The sequence below is a fragment of the Protomyctophum parallelum genome (assembly GCF_964188405.1).
Source record: "Protomyctophum parallelum genome assembly, chromosome: 3".
Lineage (NCBI taxonomy): Eukaryota > Metazoa > Chordata > Actinopteri > Myctophiformes > Myctophidae > Protomyctophum > Protomyctophum parallelum.
In genome coordinates, this window is record NC_139698.1 from 4,562,955 (window position 1) to 4,577,041 (window position 14,087).

Here is a 14,087-nt window from a genome sequence, read left to right on the forward strand (position 1 = left end):
TGTTTAAGGAATGAACTAATAAAACCCTATAAAAAGCATGTTTGATTCGTAAAACAAGGAAATTATTGAAGCATTAAATAAATCAATTGTGCGTATTGAACGTAGCTTATCTGCTGTATCTCTTGGGAATTCGGATCCCGGCAAATCTCACCAAAAACCGGAGAGTTTTAAATCGTTGCCGTGCACTTAGTCAGTGCACAGTTACGATTTGATGCGCTATTAGAGCGCACAGTTTTAAATCGCGGCCGTGCACTTAATCAGTGCACAGGTGCGATTTGATGCGCTATCAGAGCGCACAAATTAAAACAGTATAAATATACAGTTTTAAATCGTTGCGCTAGTGAAGCGCACAGTTTTAAATCGTAGTGCAGCTAAAGCGCACAGATTTAAACGTAGCTGTGTACTGGGAGTGCACAGTTCTAAATCGTTGCGCTGCTAAAGCGCACCGTTTAGCAAATTAAAACAGAATAAATATTCAGTTTTAAATCGCGGCCGTGCACTTAATCAGTGCACTGGTGCGATTTGATGCGCTATCGGAGCGCACAAATTAAAACAGTATAAATATACAGTTTAAACCGCTGCTACAGCAGCAACTCGAATTGAAACGGTCAAACAGAATAAAATATTCCAGTTTCAATCCGATGCTGTGCGCTGAAAACAGCGCACAGTTTTATACTTGGTGGGGCTGCTAAAGCGCCCGATTAATACCAGGTTAAATCAGGCTGTACAGTTTGGAGCGGGTGCGGTTAAAAGAACCGTCCGTTCGTGCAGTTTGGACTCGCCGCCGTGCGAGTATATGTCGCCGCCGAGCGAGCAATGTGGTGCCGTGCGCTAGGAGCGCACAGTCGGATTCATGTCCGGGCAATTTGAGACATAATACCAGTCCAGACTGAAAACCGTTTGGGCATGATATTGCAGTTTAAATTGCTACCGTGTTGTAAAGGGCTTTAAATCAGTGTTCACTACAGTGAGCACGATTTAAAGACAGTTTATGTTGTGGCTGGGCTGTTGAAACTAGAAACAGCGTCGGTGGAGTTACTAAAGTAATCACAATCTAAACAGATGAAGCCGTGAGTGGAGACCGCGGCACACATATAGTTTGGATCGTGCCCCACTAACAACCCTCAATTCAGATCGTTCAGGTAGCGACACACTGTTTGTGGATTGTTTGATGTGGTTAAATTCAGACGAATGTGAAGCCGTGCGTAAAAGCGCATGGCGATCGATGCGCAGGTTTAGTGTCTACATATCAAACGCGCAATGCGTCTGATTTGGGCTAACTAAATGCGACATCGTAAAAACCCGTTGTCATATAGATATGGGTCTATGGAAAACGGAGTTAAACACAGCCACCCCAAATGAGTGACTGTGGTTTAAACAAAAGTTTGGCATTAGTCATTTGATCGATTAGAGCAGATGACTCTGTATCGGCGGTCGGTAGGAACTGATTTTGAGACTATTTGAACCAAACATAAAGTTTTAATTGTGCCGGATTAGGAACCGACCGTTTAAAATAATAATAGTGCTTTTATCTGTGAACAACACAATAAAGATAGGCTATTTTAGCTGGGTGCTCAGGCAGCACAGAGGACAGCAGTTTGTTGCGTGTGGGGGAGGAGGGAAACCCCTATTTCTCACTACGCACCAGTTTGAGTGCATGTGAGGAGGAAATTCCTTTTCTCACTGCGCAAGTGACTTTTGTCATGTAAATGTGCCCTGCACTAAAACAGTGCAAGGGACTTTGAAAGTCTCGTCTGACACGAGAGTGACAGGGGACTGGTTTAATAAGCCGTGGTAAACGTGATGTAATTAAATAGTTACAATCAAATAATGTTTAACACTGCAAAAGCGTGCTTTCAAAGTAGGTAAATCGCATCTAAGGACGTGTCAATATATAACCTGGTGCCGTAAGCATCCACTATTATGAATAGTGCTATAGTAAAATCTGGGAGATTTAATAATGCTATAGAGTAGACAGTCCGCGGCTAATATACATCTGGTAGTAGACTACTAATAAAAGATTTATTAGCTAAGGTATTGATTAGAGGATTTATGGGGTCCTTTTAATTCATACAAATAGTTATGCATGTTAAATTAGCATGGTGAATGTTAATCATAACTATAAACGCGACTAACACGGTAACCAGTGAGGCATTTATTGTGGACCCGTCAAAAGGACGGCCTTCCTGGTAAAAAGCATAAAATCGTTGGACCCGTTAGAAGCTGTTGCCTTGTCAAAGGCCAACGCGACAGCTCGGAAAAGTTGCATGCTTATTTTGCTCGTAGACTGAGGTCTCGGGAGGATAAAAGACTGTGTGGAGATCACGAAATACGTAAATACGAATCGTGAAACGCCCGGTAAAAAGAGGGCACAGTGAGTGTCCTAGAGTCCAAGTTAATATAACTATTATTAACTGGGCGAAAACTAACCATTTGCAATTGTGTGAATGAGTTGTGAAGTCAATTAACCACTAACCTCTGTCTACTAACCCTATTAACAAATTGTTAACAGTGGGGGAGGAGGGGGTAAGATGGCTTTTACAGAAAATTGGCTTAAGCAGCTACAGGATGGCTGTAAAGAGTCCAAACTTCGTTGCTGTAATATGGCGCTTAGTTTGGGAGAGAGCCTCAAATGGGGCTCATTAAGCAGTATTCCAGATCAGGTAATTGAACTGCAAATTGAAAGAGGAGATGTGAGAGATCTCTCCGCATTCTATATCAAAAGATTAGAAAGCGTGGGCAGGTTTGATATTGTTGAAAAAGAGAAGCAGGACTTAGTATCTTGTTTAAAAATATGCTCTGTATTTAGCTTCGAAAAAATAATGGAAGCTCTAGAGTTGAGAAGTGTTAGGAACACAGCAGGGAGCCAGATAGGCCCCTGTGATAAGCCTGCAGAATGCAGGGAAAGCCGGCCGAGGCCGGAAACCATGATCCTTCTCTATCCCAGAGGAGAAGTGAGGGAGATGACCGGATGTGACATTCCGGAAGCCACGTGGACGCCAGAGGGGCGGGAAGCCACGTGGACGCCAGAGGGGCGGGAAGACGGGCCACCGATGCAGCCTGTCACCACGGAGCAGCCTGGTACCTACAGTAATCCTGCAGAACCAGAGCCCTCCACCGTGGGCAAATCCACGGGCCCAGCGGGAGAGCTGGGGATCGAAGCCATGCCAGAGGCGGACGCCGCTGGCGAGGGGCAAGTTCCTGTGGGCGACACAGAAGGGACGGCGGCAGCAGCGGAAGCAGCAGAGCAGTTGTTCATCGTACCCACGTCGGCGACAAGCATCGCTGGCGTGGGACTTCCTGTGGACATCGCAGAAGAGACAGCGCAGCTGACTACAACGGCGAGTCAGGTGAGCCTGCCAGGGGTCCAGAACCTGGAGGATGTCACTTGCTCGTCCATCAAAGTCCAGCCAGTGACGGACGTCGCTGGCGTGGAGATTCCTGTGGGTGACACAGGGGAGACAACCGCCACAGTGCAGTTGTCAAAAGGAGCAGAGGTGAGAAGCTGGCCAGGGATCGAGACCCTGGAGCATCACATCACTTCTTCAACAGGAGCGGGGGGGTCAGAACCAACTGACACCACCTTGCCCATCAACGCCGTGCCAGCGATGGAGATCGAAGGCGGGGCCAAGGAGTCAAAGCACCTCATCACAAAGACGCTGAATGGTTCGATGGATGGCATTATCGGTGCCAGTCTTCGCGTTCAGTCAGAGGTGCAGACATCCAAAACACACACACTCACAGCCCGGGGATTGACCATCGTAGGGGGTGGGCCCAAGGGGAAAGAGGCCAGACCGGTCTTAAACGAGTGTGATGATGGAGCCCGGGGATTCACCACCGTAGGGGGTAAGTCACCTCACAGACCAGGGGTGGCGAAGTCCAGTGTGGTACAATCTGGGCCATCTGTGCAGCAGACAAAGAAGCTGACCACAGTGCCAACACAGGTATGCGCCTGTGGGCTTGTTTGTCATTGCAAAACCTGTCGAGCGGCTGACAAAGCTAAGAAAAAAGCTTTGTTTTCCGACCCTAAGATAGAGAAAATGAAAGTGAGGTGGAAATGGAAAAACGTTTTTGCCAGTTCTGAGTCAGCGAGATCAGGGGCTGACGCAGCCAAAGAGGAGAGCAAGTGATTTGCTCTCCCCCCCCCCCCCCATTGTTCTGCACACAGCGGGAAGTGGGGATGCAGTGACAATCAGGTGTCACAATCTGCAATCAGCACACACACTCACACGGACAAATGTGTGACTGAACTGTGCATTAAAAATGTGGTGTGTAATTGTGTTGAAGAATGCTGAATAATGATTTACTTCTCTTCAATGAGGGGAGAGAAGTTTAGTGCATGTGTGAAGAGGTGGTGCTTGAGCGCGCGCGTGCGCACACAAGCACACACACACACACACACGCACAAACAACCACATGTGTGGAAAACACATAGTGTGGTGAAAATGTTGCAAACTTGCAATTTTCAATTGGGTTGCTTTAAAGTTAAAGTTAAAAAATCCAAAAGGTTGAAAGAAACCAAATTGATTGAAATACAAAATAGGTTATTTGTTCAATTACAATTTGGAATTCCCTAACAAAGTAACAAAGCCAAAAAAGTTTTGTGATTAGTTAGGTAATAAACTGCATTTGTGTAAACTGTGTTTATCCAATGTCCACATTCTGTGAACAGACAGATGGGGGTGTTGAGATAAGGTTAGCAGACGCGACTGCTTATTCTCCTCCAGCTTGACCAAGTTAAGTTGGAGGAATGTGTAGATAAAGAATTAACCTTTTGTCCAGGCAGGAAGCCATAAAAACGGACAGGAGGTGAAATAATGCCATGGCAATCAGGTTTGACTGACATGGCAAGAATCTGCTTCTCCCAAATAAGAATGGAGGAGTGAGATAAAAGGGAAGAGGAACTAACCAAATATAGTTCACTTCCAGCAATCACATTATTAGTACAGACATTAAGTGACATTGATTTCTAATGAGTTGATGTGTTGTGTTATTTAGTGTGTTTTAAAAGTTGTATAAACGTTATAACTTAAAACCATGTTAAACGCCCGAATAGAAAAAATCGCTCAGATATGGAAAATTGATCAAAACCATATCAATTTTTCATATCTGCGTAGGGGGTGTTGAATTATATATGGATGTGCGAGAATGTGTTATCAGAAGTGTGGTAAATATATTTAGGTCATAATATTGATCAACTATTTCACACTGATGCAAGGGAGAACTGAGGGTCTCTCACTGCACATTCCATGGAAGCAACCTGGTAAAGGGGGTTGTGAGCTAATCTTGATTGTGAATACAAAGGGATTTATGACCTGGCCACAGGCTGGCAAGGAGAGAACTCTGAGTCACTGAGCAGATGTATAGGGAGAAGCCATGACCTGGTAAATTCTTCCTTTCATTGTAAAATGTGTTCTAAATGTAACCATTATTATACTGGGTTAGTAAAGCCTAGATAATATAAGAATGTAATGATCTTACAGCTAATCTAGACATTTTGATCTAGATAAGCAACAGCTCGCATGACCGGAAGTGGTGGGGCTGTTGCGAGGGGCTGATGTCAGAATCCACAGGCAAAGGTGTCTGTGGCTTCTCATTGGCTAAAGGACGGGGGCAGAAAAACTGACCCTGTCATTTGATTGGCTGCAAAGGCATTCTCTTTGGTCTAAGTACACTGTTGATGGAAAGTTGTAGTCAGATTCTACACCATACCACCGTGACAAGATAGAGATCAGCATGAGGCCAGCGGTAAATATAATCATATGATATGTGCATTATTCCATAAATATGTTATAAATGTTTAATATGATAATTAGGTTGTAACCAAATGTTTATTTGTGTTTCTTGTCTCCAACCAATAATCTTGAATGGTAGATTTAAAACCACATAGTTAAGTGGCACACGCCACACAAATATACAAGTGTTCAGTATTATCCACACTTCACCAAATGAGAGTAGGTTAGGCTTTAGACTTTAAGGCGTGCCAAATGCACAAGTTCCAGGGTACTATTTGTCAGTCTGCATTGGGGAAGTTTGAACAAACGTGTGAATGTTATATGTGTTTATGTTTAAGGAATGAACTAATAAAACCCTATAAAAAGCATGTTTGATTCGTAAAACAAGGAAATTATTGAAGCATTAAATAAATCAATTGTGCGTATTGAACGTAGCTTATCTGCTGTATCTCTTGGGAATTCGGATCCCGGCAAATCTCACCAAAAACCGGACAGGTACTATGTTTACCCAGGGTAACTGGACTAAGGAAAGGAAAGGTAGGCTACTATGTTTACCCAGGGTAACTGGACTAAGGAAAGGAAAGGTACTATGTTTACCCAGGGTAACTGGACTAAGGAAAGGAAAGGTACTATGTTTACCCAGGGTAACTGGACTAAGGAAAGGAAGGTACTATGTTTACCCAGGGTAACTGGACTAAGGAAAGGAAAGGTACTATGTTTACCCAGGGTAACTGGACTAAGGAAAGGAAGGTACTATGTTTACCCAGGGTAACTGGACTAAGGAAAGGAAAGGTACTATGTTTACCCAGGGTAACTGGACTAAGGAAAGGAAAGGTACTATGTTTACCCAGGGTAACTGGACTAAGGAAAGGAAAGGTACTATGTTTACCCAGGGTAACTGGACTAAGGAAAGGAAAGGTAGGCTACTATGTTTACCCAGGGTAACTGGACTAAGGAAAGGAAAGGTACTATGTTTACCCAGGGTAACTGGACTAAGGAAAGGAAGGTACTATGTTTACCCAGGGTAACTGGACTAAGGAAAGGAAAGGTACTATGTTTACCCAGGGTAACTGGACTAAGGAAAGGAAAGGTACTATGTTTACCCAGGGTAACTGGACTAAGGAAAGGAAAGGTACTATGTTTACCCAGGGTAACTGGACTAAGGAAAGGAAAGGTAGGCTACTATGTTTACCCAGGGTAACTGGACTAAGGAAAGGAAAGGTACTATGTTTACCCAGGGTAACTGGACTAAGGAAAGGAAAGGTACTATGTTTACCCAGGGTAACTGGACTAAGGAAAGGAAGGTACTATGTTTACCCAGGGTAACTGGACTAAGGAAAGGAAAGGTACTATGTTTACCCAGGGTAACTGGACTAAGGAAAGGAAGGTACTATGTTTACCCAGGGTAACTGGACTAAGGAAAGGAAAGGTACTATGTTTACCCAGGGTAACTGGACTAAGGAAAGGAAAGGTACTATGTTTACCCAGGGTAACTGGACTAAGGAAAGGAAAGGTACTATGTTTACCCAGGGTAACTGGACTAAGGAAAGGAAAGGTAGGCTACTATGTTTACCCAGGGTAACTGGACTAAGGAAAGGAAAGGTACTATGTTTACCCAGGGTAACTGGACTAAGGAAAGGAAGGTACTATGTTTACCCAGGGTAACTGGACTAAGGAAAGGAAAGGTACTATGTTTACCCAGGGTAACTGGACTAAGGAAAGGAAAGGTACTATGTTTACCCAGGGTAACTGGACTAAGGAAAGGAAAGGTACTATGTTTACCCAGGGTAACTGGACTAAGGAAAGGAAAGGTACTATGTTTACCCAGGGTAACTGGACTAAGGAAAGGAAGGTACTATGTTTACCCAGGGTAACTGGACTAAGGAAAGGAAAGGTACTATGTTTACCCAGGGTAACTGGACTAAGGAAAGGAAAGGTACTATGTTTACCCAGGGTAACTGGACTAAGGAAAGGAAAGGTACTATGTTTACCCAGGGTAACTGGACTAAGGAAAGGAAAGGTACTATGTTTACCCAGGGTAACTGGACTAAGGAAAGGAAGGTACTATGTTTACCCAGGGTAACTGGACTAAGGAAAGGAAAGGTACTATGTTTACCCAGGGTAACTGGACTAAGGAAAGGAAAGGTACTATGTTTACCCAGGGTAACTGGACTAAGGAAAGGAAAGGTACTATGTTTACCCAGGGTAACTGGACTAAGGAAAGGAAAGGTACTATGTTTACCCAGGGTAACTGGACTAAGGAAAGGAAAGGTACTATGTTTACCCAGGGTAACTGGACTAAGGAAAGGAAAGGTAGGCCTACTATGTTTACCCAGGGTAACTGGACTAAGGAAAGGAAAGGTACTATGTTTACCCAGGGTAACTGGACTAAGGAAAGGGAAAGGTACTATGTTTACCCAGGGTAACTGGACTAAGGAAAGGAAAGGTACTATGTTTACCCAGGGTAACTGGACTATAAGCTCAAGAACTTGTTTACAGCCAGGCCCTGCTCATAGAACATTTCATGGTAGAGGTTCAATGCCTTGTTCAAGGGCACTTCAGCGGTGGTAATTTTAACGTGCCGGTCCGGGGATACAAACTATAGCAACCTTCCGATATCAAGACCGCTCCGCAAACCGTTCGGCCACCGCTGCCTAGCTGAATGTAGCTTTCTTCAACAAATGTGTTCCTTACTACTGTCTACTACCACCTATTTGTTCCTACCCAACTGCCTTGGGAAACGTCGTGGCAGCTGCTGAAAGTACCATTTTAGCAACCATTAAAAATAATCTCCTTGGGCTAAATTCGGGCCATAGTTGTCATCACAAATGTGACGATGAGGTCAGCGCATTTGGGCAAGTGGCTATGGCCGAAATGAGGCCAAGTGGGTTTTTTTGTTGTTGTGTAAAACGAATGCTTGCAATGGATTCAGAATCATGAAAACCACCTAGTTTGACACGCCACATGCTACTTAATTAGCCTGGGGTCTACCTATGCTTTCTATGGCATAGGATAGGATATGACGGGAGAATCTAGACGCAGCTGCGCGACATGGGACTAATTAATTAAAGCGACAGAGAGAGAGAGAGAGGAGTGTGTGTGTGTGTGCGTCAATTTATGCCGAGTTGAAGTGGACTCGGTCCCAGACTTTTTTTTCCTCCCTGGAACTAAAAACGTCAGGGTTTCCGAGGCTACAAGCTACTTAAAGCATACTTAAATGGTTGTTAATGGTATAGGTTGCCAACTTTCAGCAGCTGTCACAAAGTTTCCCAAGGGAGTTGGAACGCCTTTGTGAAGGAAGCCAGTGCTAAGCATCTAGTGCTGTTGGATCCAACACACGGGGGGTATACGGTCATGGAGGACGTCCCACACTAACATCTGCTGTACTCAAGAAAGACGCAGGAGCGCAAATATACCAAGGAACTGGCCAGATGTTTGGAGAACCAGGATGACTGGAATAACTGGCCAGATGTTTGGAGAACCATCTGGGATGACTGGAATGGTAACAAGAAGACTCGCCCCGTTTCTGTTTTCCTCCCAGAATTTTCCCCCAATGTGAGGGGTGGGAGAGGCTGGACAGCAGACGGCTGGACTTTGAATTTCTCTAACTATAAACTTTCATGACAGCAGAACAATAAGTACAAATATAATTTATGAAAAGCTACTACAGTGAAGTCTGTTCACAGAAGTTGTTGTAGGATATGTGGGGATTATCTGACGAGGTACCATTTGAGGGGGCAAAACCTTACATACAGTATACTAAATAATACTAAATTGTTTATAGGGTCAATATAAGTAAAATAATATAGCCTTTCCACAGGAGTATCTTTTTATATTTTTCCAAAAAGAATACAAACAGCCAATAGCATATTACAAAGTTATCCCCCTCACTGGTGACAATTCCGGGAGGAAAAACGGGCAAGCACCGGGGTGAGTCTTCCGGTATTCACTGGAATAACTGGCCAGATGTTTGGAGAACCAGGATGACTGCAGGAGGCAACGATGGAGGGCTCGTCTGAGGACGACCTAGAGAGCAGTGCGGTTCCCAAACCTTTTAGCCTGGCTGTGAACGTAAGAAATTAGACATTCGCCCGGAACCCAAAGTGGTGAAAATAGGCGATCTACAAGCTCACAACGCGGCACGAAGCGACGTGTTGTGAGGTTGTATAGATCGCCTATTTTCCGCTACTTCTTGAACTTCTAATATAATCTATAATCTATAATAATAATCTATAATCTATAATATAACTTCTAATATATGGAACATATTTTCAGATGTGGAGGTCGGCGGGATCCTTGACATGAACCACTAGAAACATAGTTTTTTTAATGAATGAATGAATGAATAGTTTATTTCTGTGCTTTACATTTACTTGTTAAGTTTCATCATTTTCATCATTTTACAAAGGGGTATAGCACCGAAAAGGTCTATAGGCTGAAGCCGAAGCTTATTTTGCCTATATAGCCTTTAAGAAAAGAAACAGAATACAAAATGGTGGCAGGGGGGGGGGGGGGGATCAAGGTGTCTGTGAGTGGGGTGACAGACAGGGCTGGCTTTGCCTGCAGCTCACAGGCAGACACACCTGCAGCAGATTGTGTCAATGAAATGAAGGACAGCTGCTGTGTGTATATAAGGAAGCTAACGGGCTTGTGTTCTGGGTTGCAGTGAGAGGCTTTAGCTGGGTCCACACAGATCCACACAATGCTCCACATTACTGCCTGTTAGAGTTGGATGTTTTAATGTCACATGGTGACTGTTTAGTTCATGTTGTATAGGATTAGTATAGGATTCATATTGAGGACACTAGTGACTTGTTACACTTTAGTTTTGGCTCCTGTTAATGACGGAGATAGTTTGTTTGTTGACCAATTCCCTGCAGCTTAAGAGGAATAAACAGCCTTCTGTGGCCTGGGTTGTTACCCGCTTGGTCACAATAACAAATACAAAGTATTTAAGAAAAAATAATAAAAAATATAAAGCATTTTTTAGAACTTATGATAATAATCTTATGTTAATGTTTAATAAGGTTAATAATAATGCACTCCCATCTGTTTGAGACCTTCACAAGTCCTGCCATTAGTGACTTAGTTAGTAGACCATGGGGGGCTCATAAGATGGCTCAGGGGCCACTCAGAAACATGGTCAGACTTAGTAGACCACAGGGGGGGCTCATATAAGATGGCTCAGGGGCCACTCAGAAACATTACAAATGTCCGGAGGGCCGCAAGCTAACAATGTCAGTATTATTTGGAAACGTTTACAATTGTATTTTGTAACACGACTTGTCTAAGAAGTAATTAAGGAAACACACGGTAAAAAAGCCACATCTCCGTCTATAGACCGATTCACAGAGGGGTGCCCTGGGCGCGGCCATTACTGAGGCGTAATCCATTGAGCAGGTGCTCCGTAGGCCAGGTGTAGCTAATCAGTGCTGCTGCACTCAATGGTACACCTCAGTAATGGCCGCACCCAGGAAACCCTCTGTGAATCGGTCTATAGAGCACCGAAGTCTGACGTCACTTTCAGTAGAGTGCGTCAGTCCCCAGGTTCATGTATTTGTTTAGTTGCATTGAAATCCCCATTGAGGCGGTTTTAGATCGCCTCATATAACAACTGTGTTTGAAAAATAAACATGTCACCCCGGCCGCTTCACTCATATGGATGTGAAGAATCAACTGACTGAGAGTGGGGGGGTGTGTGTGTGTGTGTGTGTGTGTGTGTGTGTGTGTGTGTGTGTGTGTGTGTGTGTGTGTGTGTGTGCGACGATAATTCCCCAGTGGAATTATTGCACAACGTCGCCTTGTTTGCCAGGAACCCAGTGAACCCTATCGTACAGTAGCTGTGACACACGGGAGCTGGAGAGCAATATTACTCACATGTATTACTTATTTAACTCCATTCTGACCTGAGGTCAGATTCTAAAAAAATGTCTTCTACATCCTGACAGTTTTCCATTCTGACCTGAGATCAGATTCTAAAAGCTATGTTTCTATGTCAGTCGCTCTTCGATTTTTCAAAAATAGCAGACCTACAAGCTCATAGCGCGCCACCAAGTGGCGCGCTACGAGCTTGTAGATCTGCTATTTTTCAATAGCTAAAGCATAACATGATGCTAACACCAAAATGGGTTAAACACTGTAGTTTTAACACAACACCTTTTCACTTTTACTCTTTTTTTATTTGTTTGTGGCTTTCGCCTTTATTTCATATATTCTTTTTAGGGATGGGTCCGATTAATCGATTAATCGATTATCGTTGATAGGACCCGAAATCGATTATGAAAATTAATAATCGATAATCGTTTTTTTTTTTTTTTTTTTTTTTTTAATGAAAATCTGTTGGAAAGGCAATATTGTCATCCAAACAGGACAGGGCTATAGGCCTACCAAAGTGTGCCTGGGATGTGTCTGTGTAGCTGCATGAGAGGAGTGTGAGTGGAGATTGATTCCAATCAATATACAGGTTTGGAGGATTTAGCAGGTGTTGGGAATTTACCTAATCAGGCCTAGGCTGGGGTTGCTATGGTGATCAATTGGATCAACAGTGGTCCAGGGACCACCAGTGGTCCTCATTTAAAAGATGGAGTTAGTAACCAAATGGACCCTTATTAACTCTCAAGAGTTACAATTATTGTTAATCAACTACATCAGGGGTTCCCAAACTTTTTTGACTTAGGTACCCCTTGGGGGGAAGATTTCTTTTATTTGTAGGGTTCATTAAAAAAAAAAAAAAAAAAAGTTTTTTTTTTTTTTTTTTTTTTATTAAAAAAAAATCCCCCCCCCCAAAAAAACGATTAATCGATTAATCGTTAATATTGAATTATACAAATCGATTTTCATTTTGGACACATTTACACATCCCTACCGTTTAAGTTAAAAACATCTGAACTATCCCTTTAACGTGTGTGTGTATCCTTCCACACAGGGCGACTCGGGCGGTCCTCTGGTGTGTGAGAGCAGCGGGGGGGTGTGGTCCCAGGTGGGCATCGTTTCCTGGGGGACCAGCGACTGCAACGTGCGCACGCCCGCCGTGTACGCCCGCGTGTCCTTCCTGCGCGGCTGGATCGACCGGACCGTCGCCTCCAACTGAAGAGGCCACGGGGCCACCATAATGGGCACTTTGGGCCAGGGGCCCAGGGGCCCTTGGGCACCCAGGGGCCCCTAAAAAAAAAACAAAAAAAGTCCCTGCTAATCCGAATGAAATAAATGGTGTCTAAAAAGATGAGTGTTTTATTGTTGCATTTGTTGGTGAGAAGAAGGGCAGCTGAAAAGTGCAAATTGTGTGTGTAAAGCAGCAGCAATGGGCTAGATTGGCTGTCACTCTGGGGGGGGGGGGGGTAGGCGACCGGAAATAGGCCAATATAACGGCATAAAACCGCCACAAAACAGCTCCAAAAAACAGCAAAAATGTTGCGCGCGGGTGAAGGGGGGGGGGGGGGGGGGGGGCCTTCGAGCTTCAGTGATTTTGTAACCCATTTTTTCACCCAGTGTAAACAAAAAAATGTTGTGACTTCGTTTGTTTGAATCACGGGGAGGTGGCCAAGACCATATTCAAAACTTGCAACTTGCCATTAATTGTCTCTTTAAGTATCGATACAAATAAAATACTTTTTGAAAAGTCTATGAGGAAAACGAAGGAGGAATTCACTCATGGTTCTATGGCGGGACGGGGGGGGGGGGACTGCGACGTTCTATGCTTACACTCCTGTGAAAGCTGTTACACAATTAAAACAATAACAAAAGACACAACAATTATTTTAAGAACACACGTTCCATTTAATTCTTTGATTAAACATTTTTAAGTGTCTTTTACAACAGGGGTTCTCAAAGTGGCTCCTAAAATGATACTGTTAATTTACAGAATGCACCGAGGTGTTCAGAACAATATGCATACAAATATCACTTGTTTAACATTTTAGTTCAAATGTCATTTTGGTCCAACATTCTGATTAAATAAGAAAGAAAAGTTGAATGCAGTGAAAACTGCAGATTTACAACACATCACATCACAACATCTTGTGAGCTTGTAGATCTTTTGCCCCACCCACTTCTTCACAGAGGAGTCTCTGTGTGTGTGTGTGTGTGTGTGTGTGTGTGTGTGTGTGTGTGTGTGTGTGCATGCGTGCGTGCCAGACAGACAGACAGACAGACAGACAGACAGACATCAGTGTTGATTTTGTCGACTAAAACTATATGACGAAAGATATTCGTCGACAACCTTTTTCACTGACTTTTCACAAACTAACCTATAGGGTGACTAAAACTATGACTAATATAACCTATAGGGTGACTAAAACTAAGACTAAATATAACCTATAGGGTGACTAAAACTATGACTAATATAACCTATAG